The sequence below is a fragment of the Lepidochelys olivacea genome, assembly GCF_965140295.1.
Source record: "Lepidochelys olivacea isolate rLepOli2 genome assembly, chromosome: 8".
Taxonomy (NCBI): Eukaryota; Metazoa; Chordata; order Testudines; family Cheloniidae; genus Lepidochelys; species Lepidochelys olivacea.
Window position 1 is genome coordinate 60,757,979 of NC_140418.1, and position 26,778 is coordinate 60,784,756.

The following is a 26,778-nucleotide window of genomic DNA, read 5'->3' on the forward strand; positions in this document are numbered from 1 at the left end:
ACCCAGAATTTGAGTATCCAAAACAAAGCTGAAGGACAAGTTAGGGAACTGGAACAAACTGAGAGGTTGAATTTTAGTGACAGCTACTGAAATGTGTAACTTGGGGAGCACACCTTCTGCATAAGGTGAATGCAACATCACTGCATGGGATTGCCCTTCGAGGACTGGTATTATATCGAAACTTTTTCCTATATCATATTTATAAACCTGACTAACATTGGTTATTTGGTCTCGAGTATATTTCATAATGAAATAATGAACCAACATGTGATCAGGAAATTAACTATACAATTTATCAACAAGGACCTGGGTTCTCTGGCCTTTTGGCACTCTTGGGAGTGAGGTATCAGCCAAAATTGGCACTGCCTGTGAAAAAACTGGCAATATTCACTGCACTTTCCCTACACTCATACCAGGGCAACCATCATCTAAACCTTCTTTGCAGCAGACCTCCTCCCTCCCCCTATTTTGGGACACTCACCATAGCTTGAGCTGCAGAGTGCTTCTCTATCTCGGTGTTAATTAGCAGCCTCTGGTGTAGCAATGTTAAGAGGTGCCCCCTCCATGCCTGCTGAACAGCTGACCAGCAGCCAGTGACGAAAGAAGACGACAAAGGAGGACCTGCTGAAATGTTTTTACCCTGTGGATTTCCCCTTGAATTTTATTTCTCAACTCTTTTCACATCACAAAGATTTTTTTAAAAAACAATTAGTGTATGTTTCTCAGTTTACACCAAGCATGAATGCTGCACTACAAATTTCATACCAGGAGTAAATAATCCATCTATATTTAAGCCTTATACATACAAAGCCACACTAGTGCCTAAAAGCATGACAAAACACTACTGCATCTGATTGTTAAGATGCCACATAGTTCCATGGTTGCCTCTTCCAATTACCTTTGTGTGTGGCTGTTCAAATTCAGCAGACAGCTGGTCCATCTCACCCCTCCACCCTGCCAATCGCAACCCCCCACCCTACCCCCCCACACACACTTTGCCTTACAGCTATTATGCAGTACACAGCATGCAGGTATAATGATGGGGATGTCTGCATAGAGGCAGCTACACTTCCTCCCTTCCCACCCCACACACCCCGTTTCCCACAAAGTTGATACCTGTAATATACATGTACACTGGCTCTGCAGGTTTCACTTTTCAGACGTATAGGGGACACATTTTCAAAATATTGCTGCTATATGCCTTCAAACCCTTGTGTGCACTTTTTTGTGACCTATCATTGGAGAGCATTAATTTACATGCATAAATTCCATTTGTGCGTGCAAGGGGTGAAGCAAGCAGAAGGGAGTTGTGTGTGTGTGTGTGAATAGTCTCATTTGCAAGCAATGGATGTAGTATGCAACAAATTGCCTTCACAAGGGACTACTTGTGCACACATGGAGGCTATGTTCAGGTTCCCTTTGAAACTAGGGGCAAAATCCTCAGCTGACAAACTGCTCATATTAATGGACTGCTTTACATGGCAGCTGAAGTTCTGGCCTTTAGAAAAATTGTTCAAATAAATCTAAAAATCCTACACAAAGGTTCACAGCACATTTGAGCTGAATAATTTTTGAAGTTAACTTGAATTGACTTTCAGTATTTTTTCATTCTTCTGCACTCTGAGCTCTCTGTAAACACATTTCTATAGTGTTATTTATTTTACAAGCATCTCTGTGGCTGGGACCAATGTCAATGTATTAGAAGAAAGCCTGTTCTCAGAGAAGTTGTAACCAGAAAGAAAAAAAAAAAAAAAAGGAGTAGCAGAAATCTCATGAGAAGTCCTGTTGTGGAGGTTCAAGCCCAGTTTTCCAATCAGTTGAGATCGTTCAGAGAAGCTTTGGACAAGGAGCATCCAGACTGTTATGTGCTTAGCTTAACCGAATCATAGAAACTTTACAGGGTTGGTCTCTGCTATTGCAGATGACTAGCTGTTTATCAGCAAATGGCACACATGTTGTGAAGGCCATGGCTTAACTCCATCTTCAGATGCAGTTTAGATTATGTTAAATGCTCACTTTCCAGCCGCTGTAGTGACTTAGCCTCTAAGGAGGACACACTGAGGAAAAGATGCAATAACGTCTAAATATATACAGTCAAACACTGTGTATAAAAGTTGAAAACTTTTGGCTCAGTCTGCACTAAAATAGAAAGAGTCATTTCAACTATGGGATGTAAATATGAGTGAGACATGAGCCCAGGCATATAAATCTCAGTTTGTGAGACAAACAAACCTATGCCTCAAAGCAGAGGCTGTAGGGGAGATTCTCTATCTTGCTGTTTTCAGAAAACTCTCTTTAGAAATGTGTGTAGATAATCTATTTCCAGAGAGGGCAGCGGAGCCCTTTCTCCATTCTGCCCCCTCCCCCTGTTGCCCTGCATAAGGGAGGGCTGCAAAGCTAGCCCGAGGCTCAGAAAGAACAATAGGAGCCATTCCACTTCTCAAAACACCTGCCACCAGCACCAGATGGGCAGTCAGGGCCACCCATCCTCATAGCCACAACTCACCTCAACCTTACAACACCAGGAAGAGCCATGGAGCACTAGGGCTCATTCTGTTCCCCTTCTCTCCAAGGAAAGGAGCCCCTGGAGCTGCCTCAAGCCTATGCCACCATCCAGTTACACCAGAAAGTCCTACCTCCCCCATGGCCAGTTGCCCTTGGCCCTCCCAAAATATAGCACTAGACAGTTTATCTGGGATGCACTAAACAATTATAGTGATGGGTGCTAGAGAAAATCCTAATAGATAACAAATATGATCCAGTATATATTTTGATGAGCATTTCAGGACAGTCTGATCCAGTCAGTTAATAGTTTTGTCAGGCCTTTAGTTGACAAACAGGTTCCCCCCTTCCCCTCCAAAAAAACATACTGACAAAACTTGCTCATTAATTGCAGGATCCTAGGAGGTGCATGCTGTCCCTTCTGAGATATTTAAGCAAGCTGGAGTTGAGGCTACTCAGAGCCTTTCAGAACTGAGTCCTATGAACTGTGGCTCCTATGAGAGATTTTGCAAGTCACTTCAACACAGTGTCACAAGACAAACAATGGAGGTGATAGGGCTTCCAAATTGTGTCATTACTAAGTGCTGGTAGTTTTGCATTGACTATGAATTAGTACCTGTTTTGCGCTTTCCCATAGTAAGGTGTTCATGCTGAACAAATGAGGAAAGCAGGAGTTTTCTGAATATTGGTGAGGATTATTGACAAATGCTATACAACATCATATCTAACTTGAACTTCCTTGGGCCTGCTTCAGATCACAATGATGCCTTTTGACTTCCTATAATGAGTTTCTTGTGAAAGGCTCACATACAATTACTTAAAAGGACCTGAAACATACACTGCAGCATGTCTTGGACGACGTTATTGTTAGTGGGATTTGGCAAATGTTTAAACAGCACTAACAAAAGCTTATATTGTACAGAACCACCAGCTCTGGGGAAATGGGGCTTAGCTACTTAAATAAAAAGGAAAAAAAAGAAAAGAAACTAAGCTATATAAGAAAACATCTGGTGTTCAAGTCAGAGCTTTCCAAAATTAGAAGTACAGCATACAGTAGTGTCCATAAAAACAAGAATTCTTTGTTTTAGATGTGTAACATATAATATATTTTATTCATATTGCACAAGTCCCCTGACAGATACCTTAAGAAACTGAACAGCATACTTTGGGCTTTTAATTTGATTTGTCTGTTGAACAGAATTTATATTTTAATATAAGTGTTGCCTTGTCACTTTTGTAAAGCCTAACATTTGAGACATAGAACAAAAAGTAGCCAGGTATCAGGAATTTGAAGGAGAAACACAGCCTGTATTTTGAAACTCTGTAGTCAGCAAATCCACCAGGTATCATCTACCATTTCTCATATTAAATTGAGTTTATTATGTTCAGTTTTATTATCTTGAATAACAAATGCATTAATAAAAATAGGGCATTCAAAAGAATTACTGATGCTTCCAATGTTAATGTGTCTTGACAAGGAGTTTAAGCAAACTGCAAAAGAAGGCTATAATATTTTACTGGGAAGTTCACCAGGTAAAATTGAGGCCTTTGACTGTCTTATCATTTAACAGCAAAAGGTGTTCGCTGCGCTGCAAGGATGAAAAAAAAAAGGAAAAACCTTAATGATCTTTAAGAAACACATCTCACTTCTTGGGCACTGTATCAAACCTCCAAACCCCCACCCCTAGGTCACACACACAAAATAAACCAAGGGTTTGTCTCTCTGGTGCTGATACACAATCCATACAGGAATTAGAATGATGCCGATTGACTTACTGGGCTTTGGATCCAGTCCTACTATCTTCCATTTTGGAAATAAAACTGATATTACTTTGGTCCTTGCTTTATCTTCTGATCTTCCCAGAACCAGAAATATTTTCCACAAAAGGTTGGTCATCTGATACCTCTAACAGCCAAGGACTACACCTGTTGATGAGAGTAAGTAGATAAGGTTCTTTCACATAAAATCATGACCATAATGATTTTAGTTGTACTCTAGAGCCCAGCTATTGTTGATCAGCATTTTAAAAAGTAGTTCTCATATAAAAATGTATTACAAATATATGTCTGACCTACCAGGATAATTTAAAGGGTATCGTGTGGCACAAACCCAGACTACGGAACATCACAAAAACAATGGCGAAGAAATCTTAAAATGAGATAGGATTATCATATTCTGTCAATATTTATACAGCATTAGTTTAATAAGTTAGCATTTTTTGTGTCACAACTTATAGTAATTCCAGTGGACCCACACAAAACAGGTTTGAGTGAAACACAGGCACTTTTGGGTCTAAAATGAAGGACATGCTCCAAAATGAGAACTGGTTGTAAGGTACGGAAAAGTTAAAAATCTCCTTATTTTGAGAAGCAAATTTAGCATAGCACTGAAGTTGTTGTTCCATGTATTGCAGCTATATGTCCAAAGCCTTTATGACCAGATTTAAGTCTGTCCTCTCCCACAGAGACTGAGTAGACACTGCAATTTTCAAGATAATTACTCCATAGAGCTGAACTTCTCCTGATTTGTTTTCTTTTACTGAATCATATTCAGACATGATGTCAAAGTTGGTGTCAAATCAGAATACCCTTTCTTTCCCTAGTTTTCCCACAGACATCCAGAGATTTACCACTTTCAGGTTTAAATCAATGGGACTGCTTGTGGAGCAAGTTCCTACTTAACATGAGTAAGAGTGGCAGAATTGGGGCCTAAAATGACCCCTCCTAACTTTAAAATAAGAGATAGAATTATTCACACCCTTAAATCCTCCTGTTTGCTTTTCTTGGTAATTTCCACTCTTCTGACTCCTTGGTATGTGAGTGATACCAACCCATTAGCTCTTACATGTTGATGCAGTGATATATAAATTCAGTGATATATAAATATGTGTTTATGTGCATGTGTAGCTACAAGTCACTAAGTGGGTAGGAATCTAGAATGAATCTAAATCCTAACAGATTCTAGAGGGAGTCTAAGTCCCCCCATGATCTTCAGAAAGAGAAGAGCACATTGAGAGAGCCGGAAGAAGGTATAAATTACAATATTTTTAGGCTCTCTCTAGACTCACCTCTGAGTCTTGACCATATCCTTTTTTCTTTTTTGCTTTGAGAATTCTTGAAGTTGTTAACTTTGCTCTCAACTTTTTACTTTCATGAGAGGCTACTTTGATGCAAAACATATGTATATAAAGAGTTTTAATCAGTAGACATGCAGGAGGTCTGATTACACATATAGCTACTGGCTCCTATCCTTCCTCCAAGCCTTCCTACACATAATAAAAACATATTTGACTTAATTTGATATGTTTATTTTAATGATATTAGGAGATTCTTAATAAATGGTACCCTATTCTTTCCCTAGTTTTCCCATATGTTCCTAGCTCTTTTTTACATGTTACTTAACCTTTTAGCCCCAATTACTGATTAAGCACTCTCCTGGGTCTCCTATGAGTTTTGGAACTTGAATGGCACTTTGTTCCTTGCTAGCCCTTTGCTCTTTCTTGGTGTTGCTAAATTTCTCAATACTCTCTTTGGACTTTTGCTTCACAGATCTGGGGGAAAGGTTGTTGCAGGAGTAGATAACAGACTTTCCTGGTCTTCCCTCAATACTCCTTGTCATCTTTTAGAGATCCAAGTTGTTCCACTGGCTAAGTCAAGCTCCACACTACACAGCTACTTAAGCCTTAATTCTTCTAAGGCCTCCTTGATTTCTGTAGTTTAGGATCAGGCCCCATTTGTAAAACCCATACAGTAGTTACATGCCCTTTCATATTTTCTTTCCACGCAGCAAATTCCTCAGTTGCAGACCTTCCATAGTAATTTCCTTTACTGCAATTGAACTTTTATTTTCCTCTCCCATAAAGGAAAATTGATCAACAATTTCAGAGTTGGGTGCCTAAACTGGCCCCTAAAGTAGGATGTGCAACTTATTTTTGAGGGCTCAATGTTAGTCAGTTAGGGCCTGATTGTCAGAGGTGCTGAGTATCTCTGAAAATCAAGTCACTCATATAGGTTTCTACAGACAGCTTTACATTTAAGTTTCACTGGCTCTTGTCTGGAGAGAGTTTGACTCCTGATTAATTTTTTTCAGGCTTCTAGGACTTTATTCTTTTAGAATCTCAGATTCCTTCTTATCTAAATTTCTGTCCCTAAAGCAGGCAGCCAATATTTGGTCTTCCTTAGAATGATTATCTTGGCTATTTAGGAGTCTCATATCATAATCAGTTTTCCCCTTTCTTCCTTGTTTCTTGTCAATAACTAAATACGACATGAACAAGCCACACACACACTTCATTAGTCTGGGCACCAAAATATTCTTGATTAAGAGGTTAATAAGTAGCATCCCTTATTGCTGAGAGATGTAGTTGCTCTGATAACCCATTTTCAAGAACAGGGAGCTCAAAGGTTTGAGCAACAGCCTTACCCTAATGAGAAACTGCTTAACCTACCCTTTTGTAATTTGTTAATATAACATTGTAAAAAAATTATTCATTTTGACTCTGAGTTTGTGGCTCCATTGCACATGAAGGAGGAACTAGAGCCCACAACATTTGCATCCAACATGTTTGCCTGTTCCATTTAAAATATACACAGGAGAGGGCTCTCTCAGAAGATATTCCTAGAAATAAGGATCACAACACAGTGGGTATATGGGTATTACAGATGCAAATGAGAAGAGAGTATGTTTATTAGCTTACCCTTTAAAATTCATTACTGAGATCTTCTCTTTTGAGATCTTTCTTTTTCCCCAGTCTCTGCCCTTGTGCATCCTAGAAAGATTTTTCAAACCGTGTTTTGAATCAGAGACATATGGATATGAGATGTTTGTATCTTGTACCTAGATTTCATAGTATGTCAGCATTTGCCTCTTGGAAGGTCACCGGTGTATAAACTGAAGCATAATGCTGGGCTATAAAGTTTTTACATGTGACAGAACTTGGACAACTCTGCACCGGCTAATAGCGGAAAGGGTATTCAACATAAAATCGTACAAAGATAGGAAAAGAAATCAAAGGGACCCTTCATAGTTCCCATTAGATGACCATGAAAATATATTTAGAATAACCAGTAGGGAGATCGGCGTAAGGAATGATCTCATCCCTTGAAATGCTGATGAACAGTTAATTTTATTTATCTTCCTCAGTGCCCAGCTTTTCCTTTTATTACCTCTCACAGCGCCCCCACATGCAAACTTATCATGGTATAACAGAATCTGCTCTGAGGCATCAGCAAAATGGCCAGGCCATTCTGCTTCATGACATTTTTCCTTAGATCTATGTAACTGAATAAATGACAGAAAATTAATTCTTTCTTCTGTACCTAGCTGCCACCAATAAGGCCACCACACAGCTCCTAAACAGCTAATAATAATTAACACTCTTCCATCCTTGTATCTCAAACACGTTACACACATAAGACTCCTGTGAGATAGATATTTTACACAAGGCTATAATGAATTCAGAAAGGTTAATTTCCTTGCCCCAAGACAGAAAGAAAGCGTACTTTCCAAACTTAGAAGATAACCTGGGAATTTTGTCTCCCTGCCCTCTGCCTTAACCTTTATCCAACTCAGCTGCAGGGTTTTGCAAGGACATCTTCAGACAGTCAATACATAGCCCTTGTCCTCCTATTTCCATGAGCCTTTGTTTATTGACATCCTTTGCTGTATTAAGTTTAATATGGATTGTGAGCTCTTTGGAGCAAGGACATGCAATTTTATTTGTGTGTAAAGCTCCATACACCCATGGTGCTGCATAAACAATAATAATAAATGTAATAGATTATAAATTATGTAGCTTGTTTTCATTAACATAGCCTTTGTGGGGAGTAAATCAGTGACCCTTTGTGTAATCTCTGAAGACCATTTAGAATGTCAGAAGCTAATGAAGTTAAAATTTTTTGACTGACACACATTCTGCTAGTTGGCCTTCTTTGTACCAATGCATACAATATTTGTACAGCCACTTTGGTCATTGAGGTTTCTCTTTAAGCTGCTTATGAGAATGCATGGCTTACTAGAACACATATTGCCCAAAGGTTTAAGATACTGACTTTCAAAAAAATGTAGGCTATGTTGGATGGTTTTCAATCAGTTTATTAGTGTCCAAAAAAGGATACAGTCTGTCACCACTTCCCAGCTCTATGATTGATTCCCTGAATTAGGAGTTGGAAAGCGTACTAGGCAGTGATGAGCTGCCAAAATCTGAAGAACTGGTCCTTCAGTCACTCCAAGTCTTCGGCGGCACTTCGGTGGCACGCTTCACTTGCTCCGGGTCTTCGGCGGCACTGAAGGACCCGCCGCTGAAGTGCTGCTGAAGACCCAGAGCGAGTGAAGGAACGCCGCCAAGTGAGTAAAAATTAAAAAGGGATTCTCAGCCAGGGGAGCCTCCCCAGCCAGGAGCTCAGGCAGGCTGGACAGGACGGTCCTGCGGGGCGGATGTGGCCTGACGGCTGGAGTTTGCCCAACCTTTTAACACCCGCTTCTAAACCGGCTTCAAAATTTAACAACCAGTTTGCGCAAACCGGCTCCAGCTCACCACAGGTATTAGGTATTTAAAACTTTGGAATAAAGAAGAATCACTGACTGGGCCTAACTTTCTAGATGACTTTGCTTTCCTTCCATGGCAACCTTTACACACGCACAAACTGAAAAATGATGAATGTTGTGGGAAAGACGGCTGGATTGTAAATGCTGCAAAGTCAAAGTTGATCTCTAGATGAAAATGTAGCAGGAGAGGAAGCAGAGAATGTACTCTCTGCTAGTAAAGAATGAGATGAAATGGAATATTTAACTTACTGGGGTCAGTCAAGCTGCAAAGGATAGTGAGTTCCAAAGGGAAAATAAATGAAAAGATTAGAAAACCAAGCACTCCATTCTGTCAGCTAGCGTGATTTTTTCACAGAAGCTGTATCAGTGTAAGTATAACAGTAAAGTGATACAATAGAAATACCTTTCAGGCAGTGTTTGCATATGATATCACAAAGCATTCTGCTGAATCAGCTACTAAATTACAATGCTAAATGGATAGAATTTAAATTGTCCTCTGCCAAGTTAATTTTAAATTCTCTCTGTGTGGGAGGGAGTGAAATAAGCCTTGGTAAAAGGTACTAGATTAATAGACTCAAAGTCCTGTATTCAGCAAAGTATGACAAGGGTAAAAGTAATGCAAGCATTGTCTCCCTGTCCCACCAATGTGCTGTGTCTGTGACTAGAAGGAGAAAAGATAATCCAAGTCTTTCTTGTTCTCTAGTATTGGGCTTTCTGCCATTTTTAATGATGTGAACACTTCATTTCAAGCTGAACTGAAAACACCATATTTATGAACTCACTTCATCCTATTTCAAAGTCTGTCTGGGGGAATTTAAAGTTTTGCTTATTGTAGTCAGTGCTAAGGAATTCCAGAATTTTAGATTGGTGGGAATGGAACCAGAAATTCAGATTTGCAGCTAGGTTGTCCAATGCTCAGGGCAAGGGGCCAACTTCATTTTGTGTCTTGTACAGCACTGAGCATATTGAGAGAACTGAAAAATTAATCATATTCAAGATAATACAAAAACTAAGGATCAAATTTTCAAACTTAAAATTATGCTCCTAAATCCACATTTAAGCACCAAAACATAAGAGGTCCTACTCTCAAAAATGTTAATTTTTACAGCTTCTATTATCTTCACTGGAATTTGTGAGTACTCAGCACATCTGAAAATCAGGCCATTTATATTTAGTGACCAAAATATAAATTTAAGGTGGGGTATTCAGAAGTGGTCAACATTGGCCTAATTCTGCTCCAGTTGAAGCCAATGAGAATCATAGAATCACAGAATATCAGGGTTGGAAGGGACCTCAGGAGGTCATCTAGTCCAACCCCCTGCTCAAAGCAGGATCAACACCCACTACTCCCATAGCCTTCAGTGGGAGCAGAGTTAGGCTGCCAGTGAACACTTTTGAAAATCTCACCCACAGGAATCTAACTTTAGGTACCAAGATTTGAAAATGTCATTATTTTGTCATAACAGGTGATTGGTATGTCCAATGTCTAACATCAAATACAGATTTGGTCTCAAAAGCTCACTTAACTTTATGCCAGTAAATTAACTGAACAAATGCCAATAGCACAAATGTGCATTTGAGTTGACACATTGATTTTGTGTGTTTGGCAGGTCTAAGTAAGTAATTACCAACTCACTTGGGTTCTGCTCAGTTTAATGGGATGAACAGAGCCAAAATGTATTTTGTTTTCTTTTGAATATTTTTGCTGAAAAATTTCTTTGGTTTTCTTCCCAGGGGAGGGATAACACTACACATAAAGGGACAAATTTTAATAATGGTGACCAAATTTAACCCACAAAAATTTGCACCATCATTTTTTGCACCTTCAATTGAACTAGCCGGCATAAATCTGGGTAATTTTGTCTCTTCCCACCTGGACAGAAGGTTAAACATTAGAGCTTTAAAATTTGCAATTAGTTAAATTACAATAGTTTTGAGGTATTTCATATTAATCTATGTTTGCAGTGGTAATATCAAACACACATTGGGGTGTGTTTTTTATATATGTACTATCCCCAGTCAACCTAAATATTCTCTGCAAACATGTCCTTTATTTTATTCAGCATTGTGGTATTCCAATAACTTTTGTGCGACTGACAAAATGGCAGGGTACCTATTAATTCCTACTGCTAATAAGTCATGAATCAAGCATATTCTTGGAGTATAACTCTTTTGTAGCTCTAAAATGTCTGGTCAATTAGTGGCTAACTCATTCTGAAATGTTTGTATTACTCTGCATTTCTACAACATATGCCAAAAACATCCTGTGTCAATTTAAGATTACTACAGTTAACCACAGAAATGCTTTGGTTGGATTTTTGTAAAATAATAAAAAATAATAAATAATAATAATTTCTGACTGGGGCCTTTGCATGCTGCTGTAGTGCCCATGATAAATAATAAGTAAGGATATTTTAAAATTAATATAATTTAGTTTAATGTATAAGGATATTGTTTTGGTTTGCTCTTCAGGAGTGTGGAGGAAAGCACATATGCATTAGTCATTTAGAAATCGTCCGTAGGAGAGGGCAGGGTGGAACTACTCAGAGGAAAAAGTTGGAAACATGAGGTTAAATCCCCAGGAGCAACAAAGCAGAGCTTGGTACACCTAGGGAAAGTCATTTTGCATCACCTTTCCATCCCCCTAACCCAAGGCAGTGGCAGGGGTGTGCTACTGTCCCACTATGCAAGTGCAACTATCCTGCACCAGCACATAATAGCCCTCAGGACTGCCCCGTCTCACCTCTGATATGCTCCCTCCTCACCACCAATATTCCACATAGTGGTATACGCTTACCCATAAGATAAGCCAGGGAAATCCTCAGCTGCTGTCTTAAGGCAGTTCTTTACCCCCTCTATGTTTCTGAGGCAGCTCAAAAGGGACATAGGAGATGCCAAGGGTCTGGTTATATCTTACAACCAGGTATCCACTCTAGCGTCTCTGCTATAAGGGCCTGATCCAAAGCACATAGAACTCCATGGAGAGATTCCCATTTATTCCAAAGGACTTTGGATCAGGGTCTAAATCTGCACCAAGGAGAAATGAATGCTTTTATGTGTGAGAAGAGAAGCTACTTTGTGCTGCAAGTTCCCATGGAGAAGTGGCTTAGCACATGCACCAAATAGCTGGGGAAGTTAATGATGTTAATGTCAGCATTAATTCCTCCTCTAGCACAATTTCACAAGGGTATAAATAAGCAGCCACCACAGGGAAAGTCAGTTGCATCACACCACATGAGATAGCCATGTTGCCAGCAGTGGGGAGTGGTCAGAGAATGCACAAAAGCAGCCAGATTTCATGTGGACAGAGTGAAATCATTTAGTATGGGCCCTCTGCTAATTCATCTCCTGTAGAAGGTAATGTGGTGGATATCTCCAGATACCAGAGTCCACCCTCCCCATTCTTCATTGCATGTTTACATGAGTAGAAGCAGACCTTAGCTGCAGAATGCACAAGTGTGAATTGGGAAGTTAATGCTTAAATTGAATTCTCTAAAAGGTAATATAGTTTCCCTCCCAAGCATGCAGGGCTGGCTCTAGGCACCAGCTAAGCAAGGGGTGGCATTCTGGCTGTTCTTGGGGCTGCACTCCAGCAGCAGCCCCGGCGGCTGCTCCTCTCTGTTGTTTCCTGTGGCAGCAATTCCGCAGCTGCTGTTCTGGCTCAGGTCTCGCCGTCGGTGGCAGCTCCCTCCGATGTTCCTGTTCTCTCCGCCGGCCGTGTATTAGGGAGGTTTTTTGTTTTTTTTTTTTTTTTTTTTTTGCTGCTTGGGCCGACAAAAAATCAAGAGCCAGCCCTGCAAGCAGGTTCCCTGTTTAATAACATCTGCTTCCAGACTCTAAATTGGCTGTTAATTGCTGGGTTATTAGAGATCTCTCTAAATTATTGAGACTTTTTGTGAGTTCTTAACGGGTCCAGATTCTGCTCTGAGTTACAGCAGTGTAAATTCAGACTAATTCCATTGACTTCAGTAGTTACTCCAGACTGACAACAGTGTAGAACTGTGCTGGAGCGGAATAATACCCAACAAGTGTATGGTAATTAATGATAGGTTTCAGAGTAGCAGCCGTGTTAGTCTGTATCCGCAAAAAGAACTGGAGTACTTGTGGCACCTTATGTCAATAGATAACAAAGCAATTATTCACTCAGAGTTACTTGGAGACATGTTGATGATCTTAACAGAAATGGAAGTGATGGAAGAGAAATCATCCACCAAAATTCATTACCCCACTTAGTATTACTTTGATGCACATTACCCACTATCCAGCAATTAGCAGCACACAGATGAACTGCTGTGATTATGTGACTTCAGTGGGGGCTCTGCACAAGTGATGCAGTCCTTTCATGAATTGCCACTTGCAGGTTAGGTCCCCATCATTGTGACATAAAGGGGGAATGTGCTGCTGGTACCCCTGTGACCATCACAAGGTTCCTGCTTTGATTCACTAGCAGTGGTGTCTGTATGGCTGCTGTATTTCAGTTTCAATTTCACCAGGCTGTACAGCTGCTGAAAGCTTTAGCCTTGCCCAGTGCTCGGTGCATAGAGCCAAACACAGAAATCAGTTCAAGTGTTATGCATTCTACTGCACTGTAAGAAAGCAAATTCCGCCAGCGGCTGTTTTTCAATGACTGCTGGTGCAGAAAAAAACAGCAGCCGAAAATATATCTGATATATTTCAGAATAGCATAGTGGTAGAGATAAACTCCTACAGGAACTACCAGCTGGGCTGCAATGTAGAACAAGGCAGTGTAAAATGTAGAGGTATATAGGGAGATCATTTACATTTCTATGGCTGTAAAGATAGGCTGTTAAAATGGAATTTTGTTATTTAAGGTGTTAGGCTGAACCTGCAGACAGAGTTTTATGGTTCAGGAGTGAGCTGTACATGTGACCTTTCCTTTAGTCTCTCCATGGGACTTCTGTCAGGTGGCAGGCCTACACCTTCATTTCTCCCTGAGTGAAATCCCATGATTCAGCCCATTTTTAACTGTGCCCTTGGTTTTCTCAACTTGATTACTTCCAGAAGGTCCAACTGGATTTGGCCCCTGTTCTAGAATAGTCTCTGGGTGCTCTAGGAACTTTGCAAGCAGACAAAAAAGCATTAAAATAACAAAACCCTGAACACAGCTTAGCTCACCTAAATCTTATCTTTTCATGGCCTGTTTAGGTGGGACCCACTTGTTCCAGTCCATCTCTGCAGACCTTCTCTTTCAGTCAGCGTCTCTGAATTCACAGACACTCTTTGACCCATTTAAAGTTCCTATGTCTGCCCTGGCACCCTGAACCTTTTGCATACTGGTTTGTGCATCTTCAGATGGGGTTAGAGGTAGGTTACCATATTTCAGGTTCCAAAAAGGAGGACACTGCTGGGGGAAGGGAGTGCTGGAGGGGGTATTTGGAGGGTGGTGGAGGGGTGTGTTTGTACTGGGAAGGGTACATGGGCGTGCTGAAGGGAATAGCTGGATCGGGGGTGCGGGAGGGGTGAGTGTACTGGTAAGGGTATTGAGTGAGGTTGGAAGGGGTACCTGCAGCAGGGATACTTACTGGAGGTGGGGGGCAGTGTCACTCCCTGTCACTGTGGCAGGGTAGCTGGCACAAGTCCAGGATGCAGTACCAGCCATCGGTCAGCACCTCTCTGTGCAAGCCCCTCCCCAGCAATGAGAGCCGGGGACTGGGTAGGCAGGATCCAGTAGCTGTGGCTGCAGGGGAATGGACAAATCAGCTGCAGATGCAGAGAGGGACGAATCAGGAAGCAGACCAATAAGGGCTCTTTCTGAGCTGCAATGACTGCTCTTTAAAAATCCTGGATATTGCCTGTTATTTGAAAAAAATCTACCCAGAGAGACGGTGGAGGACCAAAAAAGAGGCAATGTCTGGGAAAACCCAGATGTATGGCAATCCTAGTTAGAGGTAGTCTTCATACAGTAGATTCCTGGAATTGTTTATTTGAGAACCAGACAATTGAACCATTGTTTGTGGGTTCCTACAGAGTTTAACCCTTTGTCACCTTTTAGTCAGCAATACCACAGCCACCAAACCCACATATAAAAAATGCTCCTTAAAAATAATACACATACCTCCCACATTCTTCACAGATGACATTTGTTAGTATATGTTTTAAAGTACAGCTAAAGACATGGCCAAATACTTAATAAGTACACAAAAAGAAAATGAACCGACTACTTGTTGATGAGATGTTGGGCCAGTTTCCTTGATTTTTCATTTTCTAGGGACAATGTGTGAAGCTAGCAGATTTTCTTTTTTTCTAAAATTAGTTACTGGTGTCTTAGATTTCTAAAATCATATCTAGCTACTCTAATATAAAATATATCATCAGCATTTCTTTTCCATTTGCATTCCCTCTTGCAGAAAAATCCCATAATTTAAAAGAGATTCAACTAGTAGCAAAAACTAAGGCCCTTATCCTACTTTGTCCCATTGTCTTCACTCAAGTGGCTTCAATGGACCTTCATGTAAGTACAAGGCTCATTGTAGGATTGGGACTGAAATTGAGTTCTGTGGAAATTACTTGGAACACCTTTAGTATTTAATAGAGAATGTTCACTTTTCTACAGGATTTTAAAACCAGCCTACAGAATTTCACAGAGAATTAAATACTTAGTACTGATTTTATAGGGACAGTCCCAATATTTGGGGCTTTTTCTTACATAGGTGCCTATTACCCCCCACCTCCTGTCCCAATTTTTCACACTTGCTATCTGGTCACCCTAACTGAGTTCCATATGTTGGTTTAAAAATAAGAACTTTCCAATAATATTTTTTCTAGATTTTTTATCTTTTTTCCTGTTGCATCTTAGTTTTGTGGCCTCACCTCTTCTGGTTATTATGATATTCCCTGCTTCTTATAACTCAAAAGTGAACAGAAATGCTTTTTAAAAAACAATTCAATAATTGTTTAAGGTCCAAGTTTATTACCTGCATACATGCTAAGTTAAACTTTACTAAAAACAATCATTTTGAAGCAAATTATTTAAATATCTGTGGTACATCAATGGTAAACACTCTATTAAAGTTAACAGAGCCGGACTGGCTCTAATTGAGGATCTGTCTCTTAGAATGGTCACCATTAAAATGTCAGCACTTGCCAACAAGTGCCAGTGAGCAGTGTCTGAGGTACCACCCTTTCCCCTAAACATGCCATTGAAAATGGCTGTCATAAGGCATGGTATCAGTTAGTAAAAGTTGAGTTTTTTAAACAACTGCACTTTCCAAGAGTATGTGTTTGTCAAAAATTTTCCATCAGAACCATTTTTAATCAAAATTTGATTTTTGACTAAATGACATTTTTATGAACAATCAGATAAATTAGTAGGGTTTTTTGTTCAAAAAACCAAACTCCCAAAACATATTTTGGCCCAATCAAGTGTTTCAATAAGGAAATGACATTGTGGTTCCTCATGGGACCTGTAAGTTCAGGTGACTCATGTTCCCATTCTCCTCAATGGGCTAGGATCCAATCAAACTACATCTCCCATGATGCATCACAGCCACGCAACTTCCAGGATTCATGACTTCCTCTCCTCATCAAGGAAGCATGTACTATAGTGAAGAATAAGGCACCAAAACTATAACTCACTTTAGGCACTGCAGAGGCATTTCATAATTGACATATTTTGGGGTTTGGCCTAAATATTTCAGATTCTGTTTTCTGCAAAAAAACTTGAAATTTTCCATTCCATTTTCTGATCGTCTTTAATCACTAGCTCTTAATTTATAGTAAGAAAGGCAGGGAATACAGTGCCATAATTGTGGACAAAGAGTTACTTTCAGATACATACAATGGAACCTGACTGCCAAATTATGAGTTCCCTTTATGTGCAGATCCCATACTAATATCTCCAGTTCACTTCATTTACTTCAGTTACAGATCCTCACATATAGACAAAGCACAATGTCAGAGTCAGGATCCATCATGCAGTTCTGAGAGTGGAATTTTGCCATGCATTTGGTCCTAGTCATGGCATCTCATACAAGAAAAATACAGAAACCTGAGCCTAGATCCTTAAAGGTTAAAACAGAGAATTTTATTCCTGACAGGTAAAATTATAAAACTCTGAAGTCAGGTCTTGGCAGGCAACCTTTTACCAAAGAGATTGAGTGCTGACTAGTATGATGATTTGCATTAAGAATGAAAGTTTGCTTCAGTTCCTTATGATGACTTTCTTATTTCCACTTAGTAGCTTAAGTTGAAATTTTTGAGTTTGTTTAAAAAACCCCCCACTGTTTGGTAAAAAAATAAAAGTAAAAAGCTTTCCACAGTTATGGGCCTGAGGAGAGCTTAATTAAAGTTAGTGGATGCTTCTTTGAAATATGTCCATTCCCTTGTTGAGCCTGCTTGGAAGTTCTTGCTGTGTCAATACTGTACAGCATATTTTAGATCACAAGTCTGAAAAAAGGATACGTTTGCCCTCCTTTTCCTCCCAAAAAATGAACTCCCACTCTGATAAACACATTGATTTATTTTAAATGGAAATGGGGATGTGGCTTAGCCCTTCATAGGTGCAGAGTATCATCTAATCCCTGATTAACGACGTGATTGACTTAAAATGCCATCCCAGCAGAAAACTACCCACCAAATCTCTCTCTCTCTCTCTCTCCACCCTTTACGCCAATACACTTTTTTATTCAGTATTACATGCAAACAGTTTTAGCTACAATCAGAGTGAAAGTAACTGAAAAGTATCTGGACTAAATTCTCCTTTCATCTATAGGTGCCATCCCATTGACTTCAGTGGGATTGCACCATTATAAGTAAGAGGAAAATGTGACCTTCTTTGGCTAAAAAGACAGATGCTTGTAAAAGGCCCTGAAGGCTCAACTTGTCTTTGTGTTTTTTCCAAGCAAACTGATGCCCCTTTGGATGGACTTCGGAAGACCACAGTCACAGAACATAACCACACTATGTTCTCAGATGACCTTTGCAGCAACTGCTGCACTTCATGAAGCAACTATATGCAGCTGTCTCATCATCATGAAACAAATATTCAAGTCTGATGTGGGTATAGTGGTGGGTCTCTACTCATATTGTCTTGACTAGCGACAGATTTCTTTGAGGTAGATTCCCTACCTGGGGAACCTGAGTACTGTTTCCTAGAATCTTTTTGAGAGGATTCTTGAGTTTTCCCCCTAGATGGCGATGCTTGATGTTGGGGGTCCTAGAGAATTGATGGTGAAATGCCACCCATGGATCCCAGTGTAGATATTGAGGGGGCCTGTGTGGTACATGTGGGGGCATCCAAGAGTGCTTGTGTCACCAGGATGGAGTTTGAGGGTCTTCCTTGAATATGTTCCCTGTCCCTAGTGACAAGGGGAGCCCTGAACCAAAATTTGAGAAATCAATAAGAAATCCACATCACCATCATCATTTGTAACATCACTTTGTAGGGATGGAGCACCAGCAGAAAAATGTGGTGACTTCATTGGTGCCGGGTGACTATCTGGAGACCTACAGGTCCTTGATACCAAGAATGGATTGGTATTGAAGTAAGGGGAGTCAGGCATCTTTGTCACCATGAGGTCTCAAGAAAATCTAAACTCCTCTGGTACCAAAATGGTGGTCAGTACAAAGGCAGCAGCCTGAGCTGAAGTGATTGTAGCAGAGAGACCAGATGGTACTGCAGGCTTTGTGTTCTGAGGAGTGTCTGCTAGATGACAGTCTTGTCTTCTGTAGTACCAGAAATATAGGTACTAAGAGCCTGGCTGATTCTACCAGTTCTGACTTAGAAGAGGAAGTCCTTTTTTCCTTGTCTCCTATATCCCTTGATGGTATCCATGATCTTCTGGAGCCAGAACCCTTAGATTCTTTGGGTTTAGTTGTAATCGCAGTGCTCAGTACTTGAGGAACCTCCAATCTCATGGGTACCAGGTTGGGAACTAGCAAATGTATTTACCTCGATTAGCGACAGAGATTTCTTTGAGGTAGATTCCCTACCTGGGGAACCTGAGTGCTATTTACTAGAATCTTTTTGAGAGGATTCTTGAGTTTTCCCCTTAGATGGTCTAGGGAGTGTTGTGCCAAAGTGGTTCAGGTTCTCAATTTGTTTAGAGACTAATGTATGAGGGGAATCCCCTGGCCTGGATCAGAAGGCAGATGGAGGGAGCTCTTCATGATGAGGACACACAGTTTAATCTCCTCGTTCTTTCTGGCTCTCAATTTGAATGCCAGGCAAAATTACCCTTTTGGGGGACTTGTGACTCCCAAGGCAACAGACACACTGGGAGTGCCCGTCACTCACAGGGATAGCCTCCTAACATGAAAGGCAATGTTTGAAACCCAGAGAGCCAGGCATACCCTCTCAGATATGCAGAAGGTGTTGGAGGTGGTCAGAACAACAATATAAAAGAGGTTCCTGGTTGTGTAAAAGTGGAAAGACACCAAGGGAAACCTCAGCAGGAATCACCCCTTTATCCATGTCTACCTTTTAAGGGATTCATTAGACCCTAGAATATCTTTGAGGATGTGAATATGACTACAGTCTTAGTCATTGCATAGGTTTCCATAGGATTTATATCTAATTGGGAAATTGTAACTTTATTTATTGCTGAAAAAAACTTGTAGTACAAATAAGACTTTGTACCTGTGATTGTGTCTGTGGTCACTATCATTGGTCTTTGTGTGTTCTGGAGTCTCCACATTTGGAAAAAGTACCAGAGGTGATTTTCACTCTGTTGAGCTTGAACCCATAGCAACAGGAGCTGAACCCATGGCAGTTTCATACATGATCACTAAGTTCTATTTAAATGTTAAAAGGCTACAATAGGGTACAGTGGTTGAGTAGCTATGCATTGCTTATGTAGTCTCTTCCAAAACAGGGCTTCTCTTCCCCCTGTGCATAGGACAGAACCCTCAATTTATGCTCTGGGCTTTAATCAGTATTTACTGCTTACTTACTCCATGCTCAGGGAAAACTCCCATTCACTTCCACACTGTCCACTTCCATTACTTACTTCCACCTGCAACTTTTTCATAAGGACAGCTTTGTAAGACCCTTGCAGAAGAATCATTCTGCCATTCTAGTGTTGGGTAGAACTGTAACATGATTAATATACTTTGATGTCATTCTCATGCTTTCCATTTTGCTAACTTCTCCTCAAAATGATGCTATGCAGTTTCTTTTGATTCAGTATTGTTTTTAAGAGGACTTTTATAGCAACTTCTACAGGCTTAAATAAAATACCCTCCTACCAGCCATGGTAGCACAATAAGCAAATGGTTCACACAAATTCCACCATAGAGCTCCTACATACATAAGTTACATAATAAATGTGTTTGTGGTAGGTAGGATCATTATCCCTTTAGTCCCTTAATTAACTCTCTGACCCCTACAGATTGACATTAATGTAACTATTACTTCATATACTGTAGCTGCTGCTATGATTTCAGCGGCACCACTGGTAATGGTGTGTCAAGCACAATTATATTACTAAACTATGCATTATATGCCCCTAGCATTAGTCCCACACAGTTGCAGGCCTTTGACTCGCACTGGTAAAGTTCTGGAACGAACTGTTACTTATTAGAGCCCACCAGGAAGGCCAGCTTCTTAGTATAATTAGATCCCCTGAGCACATTGGATGGCTTCTCAGCTGGAGAGTTAGAAGAAAAATCACTCTAGAGTGTGGAGAGGACTGCAAATGCCCCTGTAATTAATTTTATTTTTGTCCCCCATTCTCCTGATTAGCAGAATAGAAAAGGGCATCACGTGCTGTAACAGAAGCTGAAATTGCCTCCTTTGATTGGATCGGTATCCTTTTCAATGCCTTTCATTCTGAAGATCACTGCTATAGAGCAGCCTTTTCTTTTGTGCACCAATGTAACTTCTGTAGTTTCTTGTGGAAAATAAAATCAGCCTTGCTTGAACACCAAAGGAAAACACTGAAAATAAGTCTTTGGCCTTTTAAATATTTACCTGTTTCTTCTATTGTTCACTGTTCCTGACTGTGGACTGAAGCCTGTCTTCCATAATTTGGCTCAGACTCTGATATTATCTAGCTAGTCTTATTCTCTTCTTTATTTTCATGCTCACTCTTGTCTGCATGTCGATCACTGACAATCTGTTGGCTGTTGCTATGAGCAAACTAATGATCTTTTCAGTGCTTGCTAACTTCTCTCTAGTGGTCTTGTGAGCTGTATAGGTAATACATTCTGTAGCCTATGAGCTACATTGCAGATTTTAAGTTAACTTAAAATGAGCTATCATATTCAGCAGTAATGCAAGGAACCTACAGACACAAACCTACAAAATATGAGCTTAAGCAGTTAGAATAAGGCAGTCATGCCTATGAGTCTTAGCATAAATAAGTTGACCAGCAGTGACCCTAGGTTACAAGGTGGCATAAGATATTATTTTGCTTATTTTGTAATATTCAACGTTGCTGAGCTCATGCACAAAATGCTGACAGGTTGCAAGATGTCAGTTGTTACCAGTTTTGGGTATTTTGGAACAGGAACATCACCAGATTTATAAATGCAAGATTACCACAGTAAGCAACTATTGTATATATTAATAAGTTTGGGACAATTATACTAAACTATAGGATAAGTGCACCCAACATTATTGGGGTGAGGAAGTTAATTATGGTCAATGGAGGCAGAACACTCTTATGAATATTCATAGTTGCCATGAGACCTTATAATAGGCCCAACCAAGATCTAGGCCGATTAGACTTAAATCACTGGATTTGCTTGGCATGCCAGAGCCAGGATAGGACCCCTGTGGACAACAACCTGCCTTCCCACCGCTAGGTCTCCACAAGAACTGTGTGAGTATGTCTATGATATGACATGAGACATCAAACTAATACTGCACTACTGCTACATTCTTGTTTGGATCAGAACATTTGTGTTTTTACAAACAGTGTTAATAATTATTGAAAATTTAACTTTTTCCTAAGTGTGAATGTTGCAGCCGTGCATGTCAATGTTCCCAATCAAACAGCTTGATTCTGGGACTAGAATATATTGAACCTTTGAAGTTTAATCAATTTGTTAATTGAGAATCTTTAAGTATTCAATATAACCAATAGGCAAGCAACAGATAAGGCAACAGAAGTGGCGCCCAAACAGGGACTCTGAGGGGGTGCAGGAGGACGACCCCTTCCCTGTAGCCTCTCTCATTTTAATGTCAGCAGGGGCTGAAATAATATTGGATCTACCAAATGTGTGAATCCTGCTTTGTCCTAAAATATAGTGCTGTCCCCCACTCCATCTTTCCTCCACACACAAGCCCACAGCAGGATACCTTGATCTTCTTTCCCAAACACACTCCTTCAGACTGATTCTTCTTCCCATGTTCTCATCATCGCCAATGAACTCTTTGACATTTCCTTCCCAGCCTCCCAGATGAGCTCTTGGTTTATCATTCACCCTGATGAATACAGCCCCTTTAGATCATCAGGCCTGAAGGTGTACAAATATTACATTATTTTGCCCCTGAATGTCAGCACTACAGTATTTAATAATTCACTCCCTTTTACTTTGCAGCAGTTATGATTGTGTACATTCTTTTTCATTGGAAGCAGTAGATTTGTATTGTTCTTTTAAGAGAGTGAGCATTTTCTACAGTTCATTCCGTATACAAAAATGTGTTTAGTTCCTGGGTGAAGCTCAGGGAGCATTTGCGCTATTCAAGAGAATTCCACATTGTAATTTACTGATACAGAGTTTAATCTATTAATCTATTAAAAATACAAAAAAGGCAGTGAATATTCTAATGTATTAATGTACATTCTTAATTTAATATTATTTAAATGTGTCATTAAATAATACCCTTTTAAATGTACTTCTGATGCTGAGGTAATCCAGCTTTAATCCACAGAACAAGAGCATTGTAAGATTCCCAGCATAAACCTTCTGAAAGGCCCACCACTATAGGTCAGTCTTTGGCTTCTGCTGGGATTGCAAACAGTGACAAAGATGGTGTGAATGTCTGTCCATTGAGAACTGGTCTGACTGCATGAACTCATTTGATATAGGCCAATGAAAGTCCAGGGGGATGGTATTACCAGCCTTGCTAAAGGCTGGATTGTGGCTGGCCCCAGTAGAAGCATACCAGAAGTCTTCCTCCTTGTCACACAGTTCAGAACAAGGGCCTTGCTTTCTGTTGAAGATAGGGACTGAACATTGTTAGCATCCCTTCAGATGCTAGCCACTGGAATTAGGGCAAAGGAAGGCAGGTAGGAGGCAAGAACGTGCCCTATCCCCCCACGTGCCTCCCCCCACCCCACAACCTACCTCTACACCAATCAATGGAGATGGCCAGCCACAGAGAGGCACATGTCTCCACACACCTTGAAGGAATGCAGCAGTTGGGGTATGCATCTTTGGCCTGGGTACTCCAGGACACAATGTATAATGTACTGGTTTGCTTACTGAGGCATCACAGTTCCACACTGCCCACAACAGGGCTGTGGTTCACAGTTGCAGTAGAACCCTAAGATTTGAACAAGTGACATCTAGGGAAAAGATTCCATAAACAGCCTCTTGAGCCAGTATCTATCTGTTTGTTTTTAATTCTGTCTAATTCCTTATGTACTGGGAGTCTGTATTTTCATCCCTTGTCCAGATACAATATACAGTCTATCTATGTAACCCAACACATCCAGTGAATTCAGTGCTTTAATGTGGCAAAGTGAAAAGCCCTACATTATATTAAGGCTACATATATATTATTTTTTTCCAATGAAGTAAGTGAACCTACTGTGTTTAGCACTACACTGAACCAAAGAATATTATACACCGCTTTCACTTGATGTAGGACAACTTAAGGACAGAGATTTTCCAAGGGGTTTAGGCTACTCTGTCTTCCAGACATGAAACTTGATTATGAGCAGAGCAGCTGTCTGATGTGAAGCCAAAGATGTTCGAAGGATAAAACTCCAGTTCTATTGCAGCAACCTAAAGAACTTTAAGACAAAAGCTATTGGGAGGTTTGCTGCCAGAAAAGAAAAACACTAATACAATTTTTTCAATTTCCTTGATAAGTGATTGTTGAAATGCCAAGTCATTTTTCCAACTACCATTAGCCAACTACCATTCTGATCTCAATTAAGACTTCTTACATTGGGATTAGGAAAAGAGAGATTAATGCATCATTTCTGTGCATGAATACTTTGACAGGCTATCAGGAATTTGAAAAGTCATTTATATAGCTGAGGAACAACAGGGATTCTATATGAGATCCCCGAAGAACAGGAGTGTTTATTACCGACATAATAGAGATAATGCCAACAGAAATAACTGACTTGTAGCATTCCTGCAGGACTAGGTAAAGATTACATCTATTTTTTTTGCTTTTATCAGTCCACCATTTTCTCCTCTTAGCTAAGTGTTCAATTTTTAAAAAGCCACCTAAAAATGAACACACAATTGCAAGAAGCATGGACAGCACAAGGTAATGGGCATAAAGAAATATACTGAAAGGTGCCGTTTAAACTACTGGGATGGAACATGTTCTAACTATTTGCAACCTGTCAAGAAAAAGAAATAGGTGAAACTGTATGAGAACTTAATAAAGATGCTTCCTCAGTGTACAGCAGTGGGCGAAAAGGCAAGTGAGATGTTGTGTTAAGAAGAAAAAAGAAATAATATGGAAAATACCATAAGTCTGTAGCATAAATCAATGGCATGTCCTCACCTTTAATGCTGCTTTCTGTTAAAAAAAAAAATTAGAAAAAATAATGATCTAGAGTAGGACAAGAATTATTATGAGATACACAGAGCCAGACTTTGGTTCCCACTCCATCCCTTATTGCCACTCTGGCAGCAGGGATATGCCATAAAATAATCACAACAGCAATGGAGAGAATTCTCCAGCTATAGGAGCAGTATAAGGGCAGTGTACACATACAATCCTACATTACTCCCCTTCTCAGCTACCAGTATAGGTGTATGATAGGTTGGGGTGTGCTGGGAACTGGCCACAATGCAAAGAGTGACAGCTGTTCTGGACTGGAGAGCTGCCCCAAGGCAGCCATGGGAAGGCTACCATAAATTGGAGCAGGGTAGGAGACTCAAAAAGCCAACTCTCCCTTCCCACTCCTCCCTGGCTACACTTTTGGTGCTGTGCCTCCTGAGAGGAGAGGTGCAGCACAGAACCTAGTGCATTAAGTGGGCGGCTTCATACATGGAGAGATTAAGAGGAAGACAAGTCAGAAGAGATGATTAAGACAATCAATGGTACAGAGAGGGCACTCAATATGCTGTATATTCTGAACCTGTGGAACTCACTGTTCTTTTTTATGTATTTTTCAGTATTGTACCCTTTCTGAAACAGGATACTTAATTAAATGGGTCATTCATCTCATCCTGCATAACAACATTTCCTATATTCCACCGGCTCTCTCTTTAATCCCAGTAGAAAGCAGTCATCAGGCAGCTCTTGTATTTACTAAAATAAAGGACTTGCTACTAGTATCAACCAGATACTCCAGACATTCCCCTTCATATTGTTAAATCAGATCCGCTCGCATTGCTAGATGATGCCTCTGAAAGGCAACAAAGGAAAACCTTGATTCTTCTGCTACTGAAAACTCAGCAAAGGAATCCTGGTGCTGATATAGTGTTTCCTATGTATTGGGCACATACAAAAATGGACACGTGCATTAGAGGCCAAATTGTGCCATTTAGGTACTGCTTTGCATAGGGCTCCCTGGGGTAGCTTAAGAGGAACTGTGCCTCAGGGAAGGACAAGGCCTCCCTAATCTCCCTTGGATGGTGTAGCATATTCTCCTGTTACACCAGGCCCATTTCTTTCAGGACAGCACAGAAGGGGTGGGACCATGGTGCTGCTCTTTTTCCACTCTTTTTGGGTGAGGACATGCAGAGAGAGAGCAGTTACTCCACTTGAGACCTGCAACTGGCACTTGTACAAGGTGCACAAAAGAAAGGAGAAGTCCCCTTTCCACCTCACTCACACATACAGACAGGCCTTATGTAGAAACCATAAGCACTAATACCTTGTGGCTTGCTTGGTTTCTTTGAGCTCTTTTCCAAGTATTTCTTCATGTCAGCACTGGCGATGGAGGAACTACAATAGTTTCAGAGGTCCTTTCCACGTAGGGAACCCATGTAGTATGGAGGCGTGCCTAAACTATATGCAAATTATCAGAACCCTTTGCCTTGGAGTGGAAAATTTACTTGTCAGTCTTAAGGACTCAGGGTTCCATACAAAATTTCTAGCGCTTGCTGCATCTGATCTGGTCATAAATATTGTGAGAATACTCCAGTGACATTGGGGTACGTCTCAATTTTCCAAATGGATCTGCACAAGCATACAAAACTGAAAACATAAATAGAATTATCCAAACACTTCTAAATCACATCGAGATTTGGTTCCAATCCAGATCAAGATTTGGGAAAGGGCTTGGGTCTGTTACTGCTTTACCAACAACATATCAGTCATTCCAGTCCAAACTTTGTATTTCTGCTTGTTGGGCATCAACAGCTCTGCGCATATTTGTTATCATAATTGTGCTGATCTCATATTGTTTCAGTACAGAAAAAGAGATTAATTGAGAGTGGAAGAAAGTATTTCTCTTGAAATGCCAAGCCAGTTTGGCATCTGTACTTGACTCCTGCATCTTTATTGTGGTGGCATACTTTTTCTGTGAGATTTAATTTCAGATGATTAATTTTCTCTTTCAAAGACTACTATACCATTGATAGGGATAGCATTTTACATCTCAGAAAATGGGTTGCACTGTTGGTGA

General features: G+C 40.3%; 1 long non-coding RNA gene across 1 annotated transcript in view; it reads right to left on the bottom strand.

Moving 5' to 3' along the window:
• Nucleotides 1-4,009: 4,009 nt before the first annotated feature.
• LOC311525472 overlaps nucleotides 4,010-26,778 on the bottom strand; it is a 32,628-nt gene continuing 9,859 nt past the window's right edge. Inside the window, exons 2-3 of the long non-coding RNA XR_014712788.1 lie at nucleotides 4,279-4,428; nucleotides 4,010-4,091 (exon numbers count right to left, since the gene is read on the bottom strand). This is a non-coding gene — a long non-coding RNA (uncharacterized lncRNA). The remainder of the gene's footprint in view (nucleotides 4,092-4,278; nucleotides 4,429-26,778) is intronic.